Source organism: Ambystoma mexicanum, chromosome 1p, assembly GCF_040938575.1.
Source record: "Ambystoma mexicanum isolate Mex_15411 chromosome 1p, UKY_AmexF1_1, whole genome shotgun sequence".
NCBI classification, from domain to species: Eukaryota; Metazoa; Chordata; class Amphibia; order Caudata; family Ambystomatidae; genus Ambystoma; species Ambystoma mexicanum.
In genome coordinates, this window is record NC_090921.1 from 1,465,657,137 (window position 1) to 1,465,678,903 (window position 21,767).

A 21,767-nucleotide genomic window follows, 5' to 3' on the forward strand; every position below is an offset into this window, starting at 1 on the left:
AAAGACGTGCTGCCCCGGAGGCTACCTTGACTGGGAGTGCTAAACCAGACTAGGTGAACCCCAGGGAGCAAGACCCAAAGTTTCAGGGAAAAAGCCTCCTGGCTGAAAAAACCCTGTTAGATGACGTATGATTGTTGAGTCCGTATTTTATCCTTCCATGTAGACTTTATCTTGGTGAGCCGGATAAAACGGGTACGCTGCACTCTGGGAATTGTAGTTCTGCTTGTTTAGATAAGCAGAGAGGAACTCTGGATACCGTAGTTCCAACTGAGCATGGCCTCACAAGAATTATAGCACAAGACTGTTAGCGGTTGTGCAATACAGAGGGAAGTAGAAGGTAAGTGTAGTACGGTAGGGTAAGAGGTAAGAAAGAAAGAAGCATGTAAATCTAGACGAATCAGTAGGAAGGTGGGAGGCAGAAGCAGAGTCGCCTACGGAAGAGAGGGATGCCGACTCCAGTAGAAAATGGAAGCAAAGAAAAAGAGGTAAGGCAAGCGTACGCCGGAAGCAAAGAGGAAAGGTAAAGCTAGCGCACACCGATAAATAAAGAATGAATGAATAACGGCGTCGCGAGAAGCAGCAGACCCGTGCGGCAGAGGAGCGCTGTGAAAAGGCAGAAAAACTCGGAGAAAGGGAGCGAGAAAAAAAGGCAAAGGGGAAAGTAAGAAGGAGAGGCGTGGAGAAAGGGAAAAGAAAGAATAATAACCACAGTACCTTAGGGAAGGAAGAGTCACCTGAGTGCAGGAAACCGTGCGGAACGTGAAGGGTTCTGCACAGGAAGAAGTATATAACGGAGCGCTGTACTGCTAAGAATGTCACTGGAACAACACAGAAACTCTGAGTGGGAACCATAGACGATACAACGCAAGGATTGTATCCTATTTACCATAGATATACATTCGGTAGCCATCTTGGAAATAGGCTAGAAAGATAGAATGGAACACAGGACCACCATGTTAGGTGTACTTCCATTTCTGCCAGCACTTCCAGGGCCGCAGCATGACACTAATGCACTTAAACCCCATCATTTGGGGCTGCGCTTTACTATTGGCCTTCTTGACCTTCCCCTTCCCCTTCTTACTGCCCTGGGTGATGGGACTTGCTTCTGTTGGGGGCAGTGGTTCCTCTTCTCTCCTGCTGCTCCCCCCTCAGCAGACTGCTTCTTCTTCTTCTTCTTCTGCTTCTCCTGCAGGTTCTTTAGTTTCAGTTACCTCGTCGCCAGTGTAATAAAGCCACTTCTTACGCTTTCTTGTAGGTTCCTTAAGTAAGTTTTATTGTAAGTTAAATTAAGTTGTTATGGAGAGAACCACTGGGTCCCATCACCCAGGCTAACAAGTCCCCAAATTACTTAAGCTGGAACCTTCACATGAACTAGCTCCCAAACATTCCACAATGACATACCAACATTCTCTGAAGCCACTCACACACAGTAAGCCCAACAGTGACACTGCAAGTACTAACTATAAGCCAAAAATACCTGGGAAGCGCAGATAGGATAGAACTGGAATGTGAGGAGGGTCACTGAGCCTGGGATGTTGTTTGGGTTTTTACCCATCCATTTGCCTCCAGTGCCCATTCTACTCCCTAAGGCAATCCTCACCCACTCCATCCAAAATGCATGCCCCTGGGATCTTTGGAATAGCTTTGTCCCAGTGGCTATGGCCAATGAGTTGGTAAAAACTCAAACAACATCCGTAGGCTGTGCGTCCCTCCTCACATAACAGTTCTCTCCTTTCCCCACCTTCCCACGCTTTTTTTCTGAGCAGTCTTCTGAAAAGTAAGGGCTTAATTGCAGAATTAAGCAAGCTCCTGGTGTACTATGAGCGACATAACCAACTTAATTTATAGGCAATATCTGTGTCCTCGCATCTGTTCCCTGAACTGTCTTCCTGTTAAAAATAAGCACTTTCAAAACCAACAGTTTTGGCTCATGTGTGGGCATTTTCTTAGCACTGCCAAACTGTGCCGGATACTAAAACCATTTGACAGCCGTTGCCACCTTATGGCCAGATAGTACCATTATGGCAGTGTGTGTAAAATACCTCTCTCATGCCTGCGCAACATCCATGACTTGCTGGCCCTTGATATTTGACCCTCCACTCTCCGATGCCCTGATTTTAGTTTCCCTATTTGCAGCCTCCAATATCTTCCCTCGTTCCCAACCTTTCCCATACCTGCATCCACCCATCCCACTCTCACACCCCTCATTTCTTAATCCTTGCACTCCAGATGCCTTACAGCTAAAAACACCCACTGCAGCACCAGGCTGGCTGTAAGGAAATCACCCTTATGATGTGGCATCCTTCCTACTATTGTTTGTTTCTGGCGTTGTGATTTGCTGAATAGTGAACATTAATTGTGTGCCTTAGTTTCAATTGGTTGCCTTGGCTGTCAATGTAATGTAAAGAATCCCACATGTGCCCCCGTCTTGACAGAAAGTGCCAGTTTTGCTCCATTCTTTGTGTTGAAATGTGTGCCTATTTTGTGTCAGGTACTTTACAGATTGTTACCACGTGTAATTGTGTCAACTGCATTGCTATCCTTTAGTCATGCCAGGAAGTGTGTTGGAGCATTTCAGGCTGCACTTCACATGCTATAGCCAAAATCTACTTGCTTTGCCAACGCGTGTTTTATTTACATTCATGTAGCATTAGTCCTCCATTTCTAATGGGAAAATAAAAACTACTAGTACCAGAATGCTGTGGGATGTTTCAACCCACTCATCCAAGCCCTACAACAGTACTGTGCGGTGCTGGCCGCAGAAACATCAGAATGGCCACTGGAAAGCATGCTGCTCACTGAAAACCAGCCAAAAATCGCGGTCAAAAACCGGAACAATAGGCTGCCACCCACTTCTGCCTATATTAGTGAGCACAGGAGGTCACTGCCTAAAACCACCATTGGGCTATACACACAATAGCCTGGAACCACTTGGAAATAGCAATACTGATTGCCAAAAGCAACCCAGAGCTGTTTGGGAATTCATTTTCTTGATGTCAAAAATTGCTAAAATCATGGCTCACAAAACAATTAAAAAGATCCCACCTCCTTGTTGGGTGATCAACATCATTCTCCTGCAAGAATCTACATGAATCCGAGGTCCACAGAAGTGCATCTATATTTGAACAAAGTATATTTTGAGGATTGCTTACTGGTAAGGCAGCTGTCAAAAATGGGTGCAATACCGGTGCTTGACACTGACCGGCGCTAGCGATCTAAATTCTGAAAGGAGACATGTATTTCTGAAGCTAAACTGTAAACCTGAGTTAGCTGAGACTTCAAAAGGCTGGCTGTCCCCGGGAAGCCTTCACACCGAGCCTTCCCAGCAACAGCACTGGAAATCACATGGTCATGTAACCAGATGCAGAGTGGCACCCTGGTCTGCTGACCTCAGTCAAGACAATAGACTCTTTCAATTGAACAGAATATGCTGGTTTGGGTGTGCCTGGACAACTGCTCTGGGGGAAGGCAAGACATCTGATCTCTCTGAGTCAGAGCCAAACATCTGGAGGCGGGGACAAACCAATGGGTGTACTGCAGTGGAGGCAAATGTATGTTTTATTAAATTGCTTATAAAATATTGTATCAAGCTGACAGAAATGTACAATTTGGAGATTCTTAATATGAAAATCTCACTCACAATTTGAGAATAAGCTGGACGCTGTAGGATGTTCTCAGGCCAAACCCTGTAATTATTAATATTGTGGGTGCAGTGTTTATGCTAGAAACCTAATAACTTCCAGTAATATGCTCAGAGAGGGTGTGTACCTCCGTGTAAGATTTAATGCAAAATTAATATTGCGAAACCCATCAAAAACGCAAAATGTTGTCATTTCGGAACCCAAGCTCGTAGAAACATGTGACTTGAACCAAACTGTACCTTAAGCAATCGGTCATGCAATTTAGGTAATGTTAACAAGTTGTGTATCTTGTAATTATGTGTTTTATTAAAAAGAAGATATGCTGTATGGACACAAAGGGGAGTGTCCTTTCCTTGAGCCATACACATGACCCCTGATGACTCATTCTGACTCACAACTCCGTTCTCCAGTCAGGTCACAGTAAATCCTTTAACCTATCAGGATCCTCAGAGGGTTGGGCATAGAAAGTCAGCCTTCCCACCCTCTTTCAAAAGACATAAAAAGAGCCACAGAGACCCAGATAGAGACACTCAATTTCCACTCTTCAACTGATTCCTGCGCAGCACTTTGACGGACGACTTCAAACCCAGATAGATCCAGAGACCAGACTCTAGAACCCAGCTCTAGAACCTTAAGCAGGGGCCTAACCCAAAAGCTGAACTCTTCTAAGCAGACCTCAGAATCCAGCAACCAACCAAACTATTCAACAGCCGGGCGAGCTGTTTGATTCTGGCTAGAACCCTGTGCCAGAACCATATGCAGACCCAGAAAGCAGAGCTGTATCCCGACCCAGACCAGACCACTGTGCAGGGTCGATAGCAGACCAGAGGCCCTGCTGTGAGCAGAACCAGTGCCAGAGGCCGTCCCATGGTGAGAGAACCGCAGCCCACACCTGACCAGATCTGTGACGAGGTCCATTCCCTTCCAAAACTAGGAGTGAGTATCTAGAACTGTCCAGAACCCATCTCTTTGTTTAAAGTAATCTTATTCAAACCATTTCAACCTGTCCAGAACTGCATAGAAATTGTGTGTCCATTCTGTGATTTCAAAGCTGCAAAAGTGTCATCTGTCATTCTGAAATCTTGACTTCATTTCTGAAAATCTACCTCCACAAAAACGTCCGTATCTTTTGAACCGTATGTCAAGCGAGATTTAACTGTCATTTTAAAGCCAAGAACCTAAGCTTTCCAAAAAACCCAAAAGACCTTCTAACTTCTTATAGTTTTTCCGTTATTGCGGTTTACGCACTCGGAAAAAGTTCCGCAAGTTGCAATTTGGCTCAATTACACCACTTGTAAAAATAGCTGCTTCTTGCTTTCCACTGCTGAAATTCGTTTTCAACCTGATAATCACTCCTGATTCATTGCTAGTATTGACCTGAACTAATTCAAAGTAGCTGTCACCTACTCTGAATCTTCTATAGGGAATTAAAATCATTTTTAGCATATTTTTCACTTCATTGCAATCACATTTAAAAGTATTTGGCCTGTGTTTTAAAATCATCCCTGTTTCTCTAAGCTTGCTGGGGGGAACGGGAACTGAACTGCTTCTGATTGTATTCCTGAAAACCTGTGTGCCCTCATTTCCATCTCTTCATATTGCATAGGGGGGAGTGAGTTGTCACAAGGGAAAAAGTGATCATATTATCTCTTGTTGAATCCATATCGAGTTTTATTTATGTGCCTGCATTCTTTCCATCTTGCATTTCCTTGAACCGTAAAAGTATTCTCTGCTACTTTATCCTTCCTATTCCTACTCCTTTCTGATTAAAGAGTTGTCACTATTGTAATATTACCCAATACTGATCACTGTTCATATTCATAAGTGTGCTATTAAATATTAATTTATTCATAAAAGTGTGATACATATATTGTTGAATTTTTCCAATAAACCTTTTAATTTGCAAAACAAACCTACTTCTTGGCTCAGTGAGGTCAGGGGGATTCAAAGAGAGGGGCGTTATATAAGGGTTTATCATCCAGATTTAAGAACTTGACATAAAAATATATGAATAAGGGATTCCATTGGGCATCCCAGACTAGGCATTGACTTAGTTGGAGTGCTTGATTGAAGTCACTTACAGAGTGGGGGCTAGGAGCCGGGGATTCTGGATTAGATCTACCACTTGTGCAGCTTAATACAGTGTGCTAACTGACAGGATACAAAAATTCTGTGGGATCACCACGCTGTGTTACGCTGTAAAAGCACTCCTCAAAGGAACGCTCAAAGGAAACGGTCTGTTTTGCAAAATAAAATACTAACTTCTGTAAGTCAGGAAGGAAATCAATTTCCAGAATGACGACACTGGTAGACATCAAAATAGCGAGAGAGCACCTCTTAAATAAACTATTTGTGAGAGGTGAGTGGACTCAGCAGGACCAGATGGTGTGGTTGCAGGCAATCGCACCCCAGATCACTGAAACAGGGTCAGATATATGGAGAGATCAGAGTCCCTTACATGTGGCCCTGAGTGATCTATATATGGCCCCTAAAGCCAAAGATGAGCACGACAAGATTGCGAGGATAGCGGCATATTTATATTTATATATGGGAGTCATACAGGACAAATGTGCGGAAGGCCAAGATTTGGCGAGTAGGCAACTGATGGCATTAGAGAAGGCCCAATCTGACCTGGTCTCTTCTGAGCAGAGGCTGCAGAGAAGCCAGGAGTCAGAAAACGAAAGTAGGCAGTATGTCATTAAAATCAAAGAGGACATGGGTATCCTGCAACAGGAAAGGGCAGACCAGGATACCAGAATTCTGGCCTTGCAGAAGGAGTACCAAGAAGGTTTGGACTCCCTACTGCAGAGCCAGAAAAAGCTGGAGCAACAACTAGACTTCAACAGGGCATGCACAGAGCAGGTAGCCACCCTGCAAAGCCACCTAGATAGAGTGAAGGCAGAGAGCAACAAATTGATTTTGAAAGACCTGGATACCCAGGCAGAGTTTGATGAGGAGCGCCAGAGAGCTGGTGCTTTTCAAAGGCAGAGGGACGACCTGGTGGCACAGATGCAGGCTCTTACTCAGGAAAGGGACACCTTAGGCCAGGAAGTCTGCCACTTAAAAAGGAAAATGTAAGAAAATCACCTGGCCCTCCAGGGACTGGGTGACCTCCAAAAAGAACATCAGAACTTGGTAGAGCACACCAGAAGGGTGGAAGATGCTCTGGCAAGAAAGGAGCAAGCCAGTAGGGAAGGTACCCAGGAGGTAACCCTCCTGTAGCAAAGACTGACCCAATACTCCAGGACCAACCAGGAAGCACAAAGGGAAAATGAGGCTCTCTGTCACACAATGATAGGCTCCAGCAACAGATAGCCATGCAGGAGAGACTGATAGAGTCTAGTAAGGCCTTGATTGAGGAACTGAAAGCACAGGCTCTGGCAGGGCAACAGGGAGCAGGGGGTGATAGAGATGAGGTTCGCTGGAAAAGGGAAACACCTGAGCATAACCTCAGGAGCCCTAGTACCAGAGGCCTCCATCTCTCCCAGTCCCTGGACTCTGCCACCCCCATGTCCCCTGGCGCAAATGAGCCCAGGGCCACGGGGATGGCAGATTACTATCCAGTCAGAATTTGCCGCATTTTACTTAGGCAGTGACATCCTCAATCGTTTTTTCCATTAGTTTGGACCTAATAAACTTCAAAGCTTGGTCCCGATTAGCGGATAATCCCACGGGCTTTGATGATCCAGAAAAAGCATTTCGGTCAGCTCAATTGCCACCTTATGCAGTTGAAATTCAGATTAAAGAGGAAGTCACCATCCCAGAAAGGACCCGACAATTCTCCCTGGAAGTGAAAGTTAAAAGAGGACAAAAATTGAAAAACCCTGATGCTTATATTCATCTAAATGCTTCTCTCCAACAGCAAGGGTTGGGGGTAAACCCAAAACCATTAGTCAACATAGAACATGACACCATTCCAATAGAGGTGGATAACAGCGACTTAAAGAGTGTTACTCTAGCCGCAGGCACCATTATTGGAATGGCGGTTGATGACTGACATTTCTCCATTGATTTAGGAAATGAACTCTTAGGACCAATCCCCAAGGACTGTTTTGACAGTGACAGTGATGACAATACAACACCTGACAGGATCTTTACCCGGCATGGGGGGAACTTCCTGGTGTACACTTCCTGCCCTCATGGTAAGGAATATGTGACTTGTGACTTCAGAAGGGATGAGGTGATTTTCCAGGTCCATGAGGGCTGCCTTTCCCACCTGAAGCCTCCAGTCCAAATCAGCACTCTGACCAGGGACTTCTCCACCCAGCTGGAGGAGGCCGCTGAGATAGCAAAACCAGAAGTCTTTCCAGGCTTCAGGCAGATGGTTGAAGAGAGAATCAACCTAGCTGATGCCTGTGTGACTCTGGAGCAGAAGCAAAAGTTGAAACAAGTTTTCTTGGATTTCCAAGATCTCTTTGCGTTGGACTCATATGACTGTGGTCGTACCGACATCCACACAGCAACAATTCCCACGGACCCTGGCATGACTCCAGTGTTTGTGAAGCAATATCACTTGCCTCTCGCATCCATGGAGTTCCTTACTGAAATAATTAAGAACCATAACTCCCGGGGATAATCCGTCCAGTACACAGCACCTTCAATAATCTGGTGCTGGAAATATTGAAGCCAAACGGCCAGTGGAGACTCTGCGCCGACCTTAGGGAGCTCAACAAACTGGTCCATACTTCCCGATGGCCTCTTCCCTACATTGACCAAGGGCTGGCCCAGATCCAGGGGTCACAGGTATTCACTGCAATAGACCTGACCAATGGATACTGGACTGTGCCTGTCAGTAGGGAGGACCAATACAAACAGGCTTTTACCTTTGGAGGCTAGCAGTACACATGGACCCGGACTCCCTTCGGATACTTCAACTCCGGCAATGAATTCAACATTTTCCTACACAAGGCCATGCCCGAACTGGGTGCGAGGGGTAACCTGGCTTATGTAGATGATGTCCCCATCAAAAGTTCATCTGTGGAGGAACACATAGCGGAGATCTGTTATGTTCTGACACAGTTGAGGGCCGCCGGAGCAAAACTTTCCTTTCAGAAAGCACAGTGGTGTAGAACCAGTGTCAATTTCTTGGGGCATGAGATTACTCCTCAGGGTCTCTGTCCCCAGGAAAAGAAAGTGGAAGCACTTCAGAAACTGAAAGACCCCACAACTCTGCGGGAACTAAGGAGCCTCCTTGGACTGACTAATTACAGCAGAAAGTTCATTGAGGGCTACGCAGAGATCACTAGACCCCTGATTCATCTCTTGAAGGGGGGGGGGTCAAGTGGGAATGGGGTCCAGAACAATCTGAGGTAGTAAGACAACCCAAAGGAAGCCTCTCACAAGCACCCTGCATAGCTTACCCTGTCAGAAACAAGGAGTTTTTTCTTGGAGACAGGGTTCTCTAATACATGCTTGACTGCAATATTATATCAAAAGCATGACAAGGTCAATAAAGTAATCTCCTATGCGAGGAGTAAAACGTTATCCTCTGTGGAGGAAAAATTCAAAAAACTGTCAGAAGGGACTCCTGGCAACGGTGTGGGCATTGAAGAATTACCGCCCGTTTATCCAGGGGGAACACATCATAGTGGAGACTCCACACCAGCCTCTGCAATATCTCCAAAGTGACAGAATCCGGGCCGGAAATGTTAGTAATTCCGGAATTACTTCCTGGATTCTGTCAATGCAAGGCTTTCCTGTGGAGGTCAGATATGGCCAAAATAAGAAGAGTCCCCTCGCGCAAGGTCTGGCTGACTTGCATGATTGTGCCAGAGAAAACTGTCTCGAGGACGAAAGTCTAAAAATCAAGGACAACTTGGAGGCATACCTTAATTCCCCACACAAAGTCTTTGAAGACAACAAGTGTGAGGGAATGCCTACTGTCTATGTGGATGGATGCTCTTACCATGTTGACAACAACGGGGAAAAACAACTTGTGGCCGGCGTAGAGAATGCATGGGTGAATGAATCCACAGAACCCTCCGCTGGGTACAAGATTGGTCCCTGAAGTAGTCAGGTGGCAGAGTTGATGGCTGTGCATCAAGCCATCCTCACTGCTGTCCAAAATCAACTACACGAACTGGTCATAATCACAGATTCGGATTATGTACAGAACGGGTTCGTGGAGCACCTGGTTAATTGGAAAACCAGAGGCATGTTATGTGCTAATAACAAACCCTTCAAACATGGGAAGTTAATCCAAAATATTGATGATCTGGTCACCTCGAATGGGATGACCACCTACTGGAAAAAGATCAAGGGTCATTCTAAAGTAGAGGGACCAGACAAAACTGGAAATGACTTAGCTGATCAGCTGGCCAAAACCGGGGCCATCCAAGGGGATCTAATAAAAAATTGAGTCCCTGTTGGGGGAAACTCAGGTCACTGCTATCACTAGGTCCCAGACAAATGCTCACTATGATCTTTCAACTGCACAATGGAGTAAGGAGACCCCAGATGCTGATTTGATTACGGCTCAGAAGGGGGATCCAATAATTGGTAAGTTTTACCAACACATTGAGGACCCTGAGAACTTTCCCCTGACGGATACCGATTGGGTTGGGAAAGAGGACCTCAGAGTGTTGATGAAATGTCCAAAAATGTTCCGGATCCAAGACGGTTTGTTGTTAAGGAAATCCCAAGCTGGTCATGATCAGTGGTGGTTCCTACCTCATTCCGAAGCCTGATGTTAAGTCACGCCCATCATGCGGCCACCGCCGGTCATAGGGGGTTTCAGACAACACTTGGGATCTTAAGAGAGGTTGCATACTGGCCACACATGGGGCAGGACCTCGACCAGTACTTGAAGGGGTGTCTTGTGTGTACACAATTTCAGCCAACATCCCTCACACACTGTGCGCCTCTCCAAAAGAGGGGGATGACACTGCCATGGTCAGATTTCCAAGTCGACTTCATAGGCCCCATGATTCGCTCCTCTAGGGGGAATAAGTACATGTTGACTGTGATATGCTTATTTACTAAATGGGTGGAATGTCTCCCGGCCCCAAACTGCAAGGCAGAAACAACAGCTGCCCTGATGATCAACCACATCTTTTCGCGTTTTGGACTACCCCAAAGGATTGAGTCAGACAGAGGTAGCCATTTCACCAGCGAAGTAATGACAAAGATGTGGGAGATACTGGGGGTTAAAAGGAAGCTACACATTGCTTACCTGCCAGCTTCTTCCGGTGCAGTAGAACGTTACAATTGAACCATTGTGAGCATCTTAAAAAAGTTTGCGGCAGATTCGGGGCCAGGTTAGGATATCCGATTACCTCTTGTTCTAATGGCCATCAGATCCACCCATTCATCTGCAACTAAAATGTCACTGTTGAGCTGATGACTGGACGCAGGATGGTGCTTCCCCAGCATTTGCTTTACAGGACCCAAGAGCAGACATTGATCAATGCCTCCACAACTCATGAGTATGTTGAAAATTTAAGAAAACACCTTCAACATGCTTTTACCTATGGTCAGCGAAATCTAGAGAGATCAGCCGATAGCATGAAGACCCACTATGACTTGAAGACTACTAGGAAAGAATACAATGTAGGAGACCGGGTCTATCTATACAATTTCCAAAGGAATCAGGCCAAACAGCGGAAATTTCTGCCTACCTGGAAGGGACCTTTTGAAATTGTGGACAAGATCTCACCAGTCGCCTACAAGATCTGCATCCCCAAAGGCAGTTTGGCGGAAGGGGAAGACAAGTGGGTCCATATTAATCAGCTAAAGTGTTGCCATCCCATGCACACTCTGCAGCAACTGGAGGAGTCCTCTGCAATCCCAGAGGGGGCCGCTCCAGATTAATAAATTTCCAACCCTAAAATATCCCACATATAGTCTCTAAAATACAATGATAAGAATGCAAATGTCTCCTGATTTATAAAATGTATATGTTCACCCCACCACATTAATAGTGGTGGAGAAATGTCTACGAATATATTTCTGCCGCTTTTGCTTTGTCATCCTAGGTGAGAAGAGAGAGAGATAAAACAGGGAGACTGACCAAGGAGGACGACCCAGGGACCGGGAGCAAAGATCTGAGGGGCCCAGGGGATCGCTCAATACTCCCAACAGGACTTGCGAGGAGAACTGATCGGTCCACCCCTGATGGAGTAAAAGATACCGAACTTTGCCATCTGCGGAATCAGAAGAAGATGAGGTGAACATCCCAGTCTTGCGAGTTCCATTGATGGAAACTCAACGCCATCGCAAGAGGGGGGCTTGTGGGATGTTTCAACCCACTCATCCAAGCCCTACAACAGTACTGTGCGGTGCTGGCCGCAGAAACATCAGAATGGCCACTGGAAAGCATGCTGCTCGCTCAAAACCAGCCAAAAATCGTGGTAAAAACCGGAACAATAGGCTGCCATCCACCTCTGCCTATATTAGTGAGCACAGGAGGTCACTGCCTAAAACCACCATTGGGCTATACAAACAGTAGCCTGGAACCACTTGGAAATAGCAATACTGATTGCCAAAAGCAACCCAGAGCTGTTTGGGAATTCATTTTCTTGATGTCAAAAATGGCTAAAATCATGGCTCACAAAACAATTAAAAAGATCCCACCTCCTTGTTGGGGGTCAACATCATTCTCCCGCAAGAATCTACATGAATCTGAGGTCCGCAGAAGTGCATCTATATTTGAACAAAGTATATTTTGAGGATTGCTTACTGGTAAGGCAGCTGTCAAAAATAGGTGCAATACCGGCGCTTGACACTGACCGGTGCTAGCAATCTAAATTCTGACAGGAGACCTGTATTTCTGAAGCTAAACTGTAAACCTGAGTTAGCTGAGACTTCAAAAGGCTGGCTGTCCCTGGGAAGCCTTCACACCTAGTCTTCCCAGCAACAGCACAGGAAATCACATGGTCATGTAACCAGATGCAGAGTGGCACCCTGGTCTGCTGACCTCAGTCAAGACAATAGACTCTTTCAATTGAACAAAATATGCTGATTTGGGTGTGCCTGAACAACTGCTCTGGGGGAAGGCAAGACATCTGATCTCTCTGAGTCAGAGCCAAACTTCTGGAGGCGGGGACAAACCAATGGGTGTACTGCAGTGGAGACAAATGTATGTTTTATTAAATTGCTTATAAAATATTGTATCAAGCTGACAGAAATGTACAATTTGGAGATTCTTAATATGAAAATCTCACTCACAATTTGAGACTAAGCCGGATGCTGTGGGATGTTCTGAGGCCAAACCCCGTAATTATTAATATTGTGGGTGCAGTGTTTATGCTATAAACCTAAGAACTTCCAGTAATATTCTCAGAGAGGGTGTGTACCTCCGTGTAAGATTTGATGCAAAATTAATATTGTGAAACCCATCAAAAGCGCAAAATGCTGTCATTTCTGAACTCAAGCTCGTAGAAACATGTGACTTGAACCAAACTGTACCTTAAGCAATCGGTCCTGCAATTTAGGTAATATTAACAAGTTGTGTATCTTGTAATTATGTGTTTTATGAAAAAGAAGATATGCTGTATGGACACAAAGGGGAGTGTCCTTTCCTTGAGCCATAAACATGACCCCTGATGACTCATTCTGACTCACAACTCCGTTCTCCAGTCAGGTCACAGTAAATCCTTTAACCTATCAGGATCCTCAGAGGGTTGGGCATAGAAAGTCAGCCTTCCCACCCTCTTTCATAAGACATAAAAAGAGCCAGAGACCCAGATAGACTAGTATTCTGAAGGGTACCTGGTTACTGCCTTGCTCTGCCCAGGTTGGTACAATAATATAAAAAAACGAATGAGCAAGGCCAGGTCAATCTCTGCTGAAGAGTAACCACTGCTACACCCTGAGTGGGTGACCCCTTGTGTGGGTGGTCACAGAATTCTCATGAAACTGTTCTTCTGCACAAAAGGGTTTTATTTTGAAGTGCAGTGGTGTAGTAATACACTGGTATGTTTAAAAAAACAAAGGACATTCACATTTGAGGACATACAAAGTGTAGTACCTAAGTAAGAATGATCAAGTAGTCAATATTTGAGACATCTACTTGTACAGTTTGTTCATTCTCCATAGGTTCCTTGGGAAGGAAGCTTAGTGGAATCATAAACAGGTGGGGGGCCCATAGAGTGTGGGCACAATCAAGAGTTGAACAACAACATATAATACATGTCAACACAACAGTGTTTCGGCCATTTTGCGTGGAGCTAGGTAAGCTCTAATGGTGTAGGCCTTCATCAGGACAGGAGTGTCTTTTAGAGTGGAGGGTCCGATGTGGTCTGTAGGAGTGAAACAGACAAAGAACGTGCCAGGATGTACGTGGTCAGCAAAGATCTAGCAGAGAAAAGTTATGAATACTATGTAGGGCGGATGCCGGTGCTTACCGAATCCGAGGAGCTTAGTGGCTCAGATTAAGAGGTGGAAGGATCCACTTCTTTAGGATGCAGTCATCATCTTGTCAACAGGCGTGGTCACGTCTGTAAGGGGATGAGGAAGTAGGATTACTAAATGGCGCCCCAGGGGTGCGGTTCCTCTCTAGCCCATAGTTAGTGTGTGACAAGGGAGGTGGTGGTGTAGGTCTTAGCAGATTTGGTGAGAGTAGACCTACGGGTGGTCCCATTAAACGTGGAGTGCGCTTAAATGGGATAAAAAGGGCTTCTGTGGAATAACAAAATGCCATTTATCAAGTGCACGGAAAACTTAATGCAAATCTGTATTTAATACAATGTGATTAAAAAGAGTGCCCATTCTCATCGGTCCTGGGGGAAGGGTGGACCGTGATCTATGTGGGCTGTGCAAGTTCTGGATTACGGTGCCACAACACGTGTCATGCAGCTTATGGTGTAGGTGGCATGAAGGGCTATGGGTGTTTAAATGTGCAAAGTCATGCTGTTTAGAGATTCCTTACAGTGAGGGTAGGCCTACCAGTTTCTGTGCATGAAGCCACGTGCAGTAAAGCTTACCTATTGTCAGTGCATTCAGCTGCCAAGATCGTTGAAGCAGCAGTGTGACGTCTCGGATGTCGAGGATGCAAGTGTGTTAAGTGCAGGCCAGGGCCATGTTAAAGAACAGGGGCCCTGTGGTGGGGTGACTACCTAAATGCCTGTTTGGAGTTGATGCAGGCAGTCAGTAGGGCAAAAATGCAAGTCATGCATGGTGACTACCTAAATGCCTTTTTAGAGTTGATGCAGGCAGTCAGTTGGGCCAAAATGCAAGTCATGCAAGGTGACTACCTAAATGCCTGTTTAGAGTTGATGCAGGCAGTCAGTTGGGCCAAAATGCAAGTCATGCAAGGTGTGGCGCATGATGATGATGTCAGTCACTGTCAATCCCATTGGGTGTCAGCTGTCATGTAGTATAGAATTAGGCCTGTGTTACTTCATTCCCACATGTTGTTCATGACAGGTATATGACATCAGTGGTTTATATCAATTTACAGATGTAATTACTTATAAAACACATTGCTTTAGGCGGGTGTTCTGTCACAGGACATACAAACTGTCGCCATATTTTACAGGAAATGCTTCAACTCTACAGTTATGTTCAAACCTTCTTTGACAGTTCGTAGTTTGTGGACCCATTTCTGTTCTAGTCTGGTCAGGGTTTTGTCAATGTCTCCACCTCTATGCGCGATGTTCACTTTCTGTAATACACACCACTTTATATCCATGTTGGTGTGGTTCTTCTTAACATAGTGTTCCACTAGTGGTTTGTCCGGTACCTTGTTTTTTATACAAGACCGGTGCTCGCCAATTCGGGTCTTCACAGCTCTCATGGTTTTCCCAACGTATAGAAGTCCAAATGGGCATTCAATTGTGTAAATAACTTGTTTGGTATTACAGTTTGTGTGATCCTGTAAGGTCCACGAGATCTCTTTGTGTGTGAATACTTTGGTTGTCTCGGTGAACTGTCAGGCCATGCATTTGCCACATCGGTAGTGTCCTTGGACAGGTGGTAAGTTCCATAGAGTATTGGGTTGTTTTGGAGTTTCAAGAAACGTATGGACAAGTGACTCTTTGATGTTGCGGTTTTTCTTGAAGGCAAAAAGGGGCACTTTTTGGAGAGATCCAGTGTTCTTGATCAGTGGCCAGTGCTGCCTGATTGTCTTTTTATCAAATTGCTGAGGCGGGGGGGGGAGGGGGAGTGAGTTGTCACAAAGGAAAAAGTGATCATATTATCTCTTGTTGAATCCATATCGAGTTTTATTTCTGTGCCTGCATTCTTTCCATCTTGCATTTCCTTGAGCCGTAAAAGTATTCTCTGCTACTTTATCCTTCCTATTCCTACTCCTTTCTGATTAAAGAGTTGTCACTATTGTAATATTACCCAATACTGATCACTGTTCATATTCATAAGTGTGCTATCAAATATTAATTTATTCATAAAAGTGTGATATATGTATTGTTGAATTGTTCCAATAAACCTTTTAATTTGCAAAACAAACCTACTTCTTGGCTCAGTGAGGTCAGGGGGATTCAAAGAGAGGGGCGTTATAAAAGGGTGTATCAACCAGATTTAAGAACTTGACATAACAATATATGTATAAGGGCTTCCATTGGGCATCCCAGACTAGGCATTGACTTAGTTGGAGTGCTTGATTGAAGTCACTTACAATGCAATGGGGACAAATGGACAGTATCCTACCATCTGACATTGGACAAACTGAGAGCTGGGCAGATATCACCAGGACTGGAGTGGCAGAGGCAGCATTGCAGTATATTCCTGCATCCCCGGATCTGCAGAGAGAGACAGACTAGCTGCATGTCCTTAAAAGGCAAGTGCCACTTGTGCATACATCTAAAGTGGAGCCCCTTTAATTCCGAAAACATGGCATAGTCAGCCCTTCCTCTAGAAGCTGACTGCGGACCACAGAGTGCTTTCTTACCGACCACTCTCTGCAAAAAGGAGGTGACCTGTCCGCTCTGGGAATTCCTCAAAGCCAGCAATCTACGCTCAGGCCCATAGAAGGGACTAAAACAGCCCTTATGAGCTCCCATGAAGCTCTGCTCACTCGCTGCAGGCGAACCAGCCAGAAGCCCATAGCTCAATTTAGCCATCTGCAACGTGGAGCACCTTAAACCACCAGATGCCACCCTCTCACCATCAAGAGTTGGTATGAATCTCTGGAGCAGCATTTAACTGGCTACAGACTGCAGCCAACTGGCTAGGATGTTCACAGTGCGCTTCAACTTTGCAGGGTCCTACAGCGCTCGTCCTTCTTCCCGCTACAGTTTAATGCATACAGGCCTAATTTGGCTGGGATAATTGAGCGGGAAGGAACACAAGAGTGGCACCCCGGATCCACCCCCAGGATGCTGCGAGGATTTGGTGACCACTGGAACATTTCACCATGCTCTGGGAACGTCATTTCTGTATAAGGAGAGCTTCTTGTCACTTGCCGAGGTATGTCCCGCTGATGTGGTCCACCACCAGCATTGAAATGCTGACGTTGCTGTGGAGATTAAAGCAGTACCAGTGACCTAGAACTACATTTCCCGTAAACATCAGCGCACTGGGTGCCCACTTTAATAATGATGTGCCCGCTCCTAGCTGCGGGCCACAAACAAGGGAATACGAATCACCATTACTTTATCGCGGTGCAACTCAACACAGGCTTCAGGCCTCATGGTGTCTTCTAAGCAGCTTGTTGGCTGTTCCTTCCTGGTTCACTGCCTGACCTCCTGTCTCCAGCCTCTGCCTGTTCTGTCTGGATTTTGCACTGATTCTGCTTGTCTCTGACCTATGCCTGACTGGTAGCCTGACCCTAGCCTACCACTGGACTTCACAATTGCCTGCTCCGCTTGGATTTTGGATCGTTGACTTCTCCCTCTTTAGGAGCATTCACCCCAATACTTTAGTCTTCGTCCCTTGCCTTCTCCCCTAATGGTCGGCACCTGCACTATAAGGGTCCTTTTTTGTTTGCTATCATTCTGGGACACCTTTTTGGGAGCTGATATCACCCATTTAGCTAAGGACTGGTTCTTACTCTCTCATGGGAACGTTCTGGGATCTTGCTTCTGCCTGTAATATATTAATGCACCTCTGGCTTCCATAGCACCAACCTCAGCAAAATGTTGCTCGTCCTGAACATGGCCACCTTTGACTTTGATTTGGGTTACCCTCCCAAATCTTAGCCTGTCCTCGTGCAGTCGGGTTGGCCCATGCACACTTTATGCACCCAGCCGTAGGCTTCTCCGTCGGGTAGTTCCTCCCGGTCTGTGGTCTTTGGCGATGTCCAGGAAGGCAGAGTTGCTGTAGGTTCAGCGTTTTTTTTGGTCATCTTTATTTGTCATTTTCAAACAAGCATATGCAAGATATTACAATATAAATTCAAATAGTACAAGTAAAAAACTGTGGGCCTCATTCCGAGGTGGGCGCAAAGGGATACCGTGCACCGTTAAGGACATCGGTGCCGGTAATCCCTTTGCGCCCTACTACGAGTTCCCTTAGCGGGTCCCTTCCTTAACGCCTGGTTTTACCAGGCGTTAAGGAAGGGACCCGCTAAGGGAAATCAAAGCCAATAACGGTACTGCAAATTGCAGTACCGTTAATAGCTACTTCCCCCTTCCCACTGAGCCCTATGGGGGCTCAAATGGGAATGGGAAATGGGGAATGGTTTGGTGAATGGGGACTTTACGGTCCCGCCAAGGTCGGACTGGACCGGTAAGTCCCCATCTCACCAAACCGGACACGGTACTGGTATGGGAGGTAGTCATGGCGCAAATAGCACCATGACTACCTCCATACTCGGAATGAGGCCCTGTATATCCTAACACATACATCTATTAAATACAACCATGCCCCTGAGAATATTCATAAATTGAGTACATATTCATCGGAGCAATGATTACCAATCCTAATAACATCAATTTAACTACAAAAAGATTGCCCATATTTCCAAACATTTCGACGAAAAAAAGCACAAAACAAACACTTACACACACACTAACAACAAAAACTATACCTCTCCTTTTCAGGGTTTTCTACAACTCCCTCTGAGGTATTTCAGGGCCATGTACTGGTTTAGGAAGGGTGTATGTTGCAGTGCAAATTGTATATATCAGCGCTATACAATCAATCACAAAGTGCCATAAAAGTGCTGAGAAAAATAACACATATATACATTACAATTCGAGTTACACTTGATTATACCTGTTATTCGTCGGACCTTAGTCTACTCAATTGGTATCTTCTAGCATATGGTGACTGTACAGGCACATGATAAGTTTATCGGGGCATTTAACATATGGCAGTGAAAACATATTGGATTTGGCAGTGGGTGTTTTTAAACACAATAGAAGCCTGGACTTGACCCGTTTGCATCTAATGAAACACGTGGATCCGACTATCAGGTCACTGTCTTCTGCGCTCCCCAACAGCTAGGCTTCACAGTTCACCTCCATGGCCAGTGGTGAGCAGGCCCACATACAGACCGGCCTGTGTGGAGCTCTGGCGGTTTCCGGCAGACTGGTGCCTCTGAAAGGCTGCCAGGACCGGCACGAGCCATGCCATGTGACGCAGTCACTCCCTGTCCTTTCAGAGGCACTCGTTTGTCGGGCAATCTCTGAAATTTGACCAGCAGTCCCACCTGTGCTTGTTAGTGGCCCTACCTCTAGTAATTGGGTCCCTCGGGATCTTTTAGTTCGTTCTACACGTGTATTTTGAGCACAGCTGCTGTCCGCACAAGCCTGAGCTGATTACATTTTTAATATCCGCCATCTAGGTTGCTGGCAGACGGCCATGTAACAAGCGCCATTGAGAAATAATGAAAAGCAAATCACGTGACGCCACCAGCCGAACTGGGGCTAACGCTGCTAAATATGCAGGATGATTCAGCCATGAAAATTAGCCACCACTAGACAAATATGCTTCCAGTAGATTCACGCCTTGAAATATTGGAAACAAATGTCCTATTTTGCCTCATTGCATTTTCTGCAGCTGGTGAGCGCTTTAGATCTTAGCCAGAGCTAAAAAAACTCATATCAAGCATTGCTCGGGAAAGCCAGCATTCATCATATGATGTCCACGTGACGTGCTCAGTTTACTGCGCCACCTCAGCGATGATTGGATGTGCATCCTATACAAGGAAGTCAGAATTGGAAGGCAAGAGGACCTGGCCAGCCATTGGCCATCACTACAGCTGGTCACTTTATGTCATGCGCCGCTTTACCTGGCGCCTTTGGCCCCGTAGGCTACGACATAGCCGATGATTGCCCTTCCTCTTCCTGGTTTGGGTGTGGGTCTAGTCTTTCTTTCCCGGTTCCCTCTTAACCCCTCCCCTCCCCCCTCTCTGTGCGTTGCAACTCACTGTGCTCCTCTCCGTGAGTTATACGTTAGTTTCTGGGCTCTTCCCCGTTTTCTCCCTCTCCGCTTTCCCTCCGGCTCCCTCCTTTTTTCCTTGCCTCCTAGTTCTTTTTACTTCTGTCCTGGCGGGTTTCCTGCTCCGCCGCTTCTCTCGCTGCAGCCGAGGTCTCCTCCGGGTTTCCCTCGGCTCGTGTCTTCCATCGGGCTGCCCCCGGCTGCTGCTCCCGGGTGTGCTCCTACCTTTCACGGAGTTCCACGTGATCCTCATCTGCTATAGAAGCTTTCCGGACCATTACCCACACGGGTAGGAATCGCCGACCTCCTCTGTTGCATTCTGGGACCCGTAGTTCGAGTACCTACCTTTCCAGATCTGCTACCATCAAGAGGTTTTTTTCTGCATTGGGCTTTTTTCCTCTTGAGAACCGGACTTCTTCGGAAGGAAGCCCCTCCTGCTTGCCAACTACAAAAGGGCATCAGGGTGGCTTCCGACCGAGGAAGACCATTCCTCTTCGACCGGAGACATCCAAAGCCAAAGAAAGAAAGGCGAAGAAAGGACAGCTCCATAACTTCAGTTGAGGAGGAGGAGGAGGAGGGAAAGGGCAAGACAAGCAGAGTTTCGGAACAGTATACTTGCACAGTCCCCGAAAGCAGACCTGTTTATCCGCCTAGTATTGAGAGATTGCAACACCCCAACAAAAACATTGTGATGGCTACAGCCGAACAGTTGCAGGAAGTTGTCAATGCCGTACAGGCTTTGACCCAAGAAGTGCAGACTCTAAAGAATGAGAACGCTACTCTTAGACAAACCATTGATGCCCGGGAACAATTGCGGTCCGAATTACCTCCACTACCCCTTACTTCCGGTAAATACGATGGATCACCTCGCAAGTTCAAAGACTTCATGGAAGCTTGCATAATACATTTTACTTTCCGTCCTCAGTCCTTTGTCTCCGATAAGGCACGCATAGGGTTTCTGATCTCTAACCTTACGGGCAATGCGTTGGCCTGGGCTGCGCCTTTAGTTACTAGCGGCAGTCCCCTGCTACAGGATTATGGCGCCTTTACCGCCCAGTTCAAGGCTGCGTTTGAACAACAGGAATCAGCCCAGGTAGCCAGTGAAGAGCTGCTGGACATTCGGCAAGGCACTTCTGAACTGCTGACTTACATATCCCACTTTAAACGGGTAGCAGCGGAGACTGGATGGCCAGACACTGCCCAATATGCCATATTCCGCAGAGGACTTAGGGAGGAACTCAAAGACGAACTGGCACGGTCACCTAGACCAGCAACTCTTTCCGACTTGATTTTCACTGTACTTCAGATTGACTTCCGTTTGAATGAAAGACGTTCTGAGCGGCGCAAGAACCGCGGCATTTCCGTCAGATTGGATTCCCCTATTCCCAGTTCCTCCTCAGCTTCTTCACCTGCCACGGTACATGAAGAACCAATGCAGATCGGTATCATGAGAGGTCCTTTAAGTTTGGAGGAAAGAAAGAGAAGAAAGGATCATAACCTTTGTATGTATTGTGGCTCGGCCAAACACTTATTACGGGACTGCCCTCTTGTACCCCCACGGCACCAGGGAAACGACCAACCTCGGAATTAGAAGGGGCCGATTTCCGAGGTACATCAAGAGGTCCCTACGTTACCTTAGCCTTTACCACTACTTTGCCTTTTGATGATAACCGACTCATGGTAATGGGTATCCAGCTTCAAACCAAGAATGGAAGACTAGAAGTACTAGCACTAGTGGACTGCGGGGCCGCTGGCTGTTTTATGGACATATCATGGGCCAAACGGAAGGTCTGTGCTTTCGTAACCAAAGGTTGTTTCTGCCTGATCCTGAGACCAGACGCCAGGCAC

At 46.2% G+C, this 21,767-nt stretch overlaps 1 protein-coding gene across 4 annotated transcripts in view; it reads right to left on the reverse strand.

The window, feature by feature from the left end:
- The window catches only part of SEMA4A (semaphorin 4A), a 733,849-nt gene that overhangs the window by 555,821 nt on the left and 156,261 nt on the right, over nt 1–21,767 (reverse strand). The window lies entirely within an intron of this gene.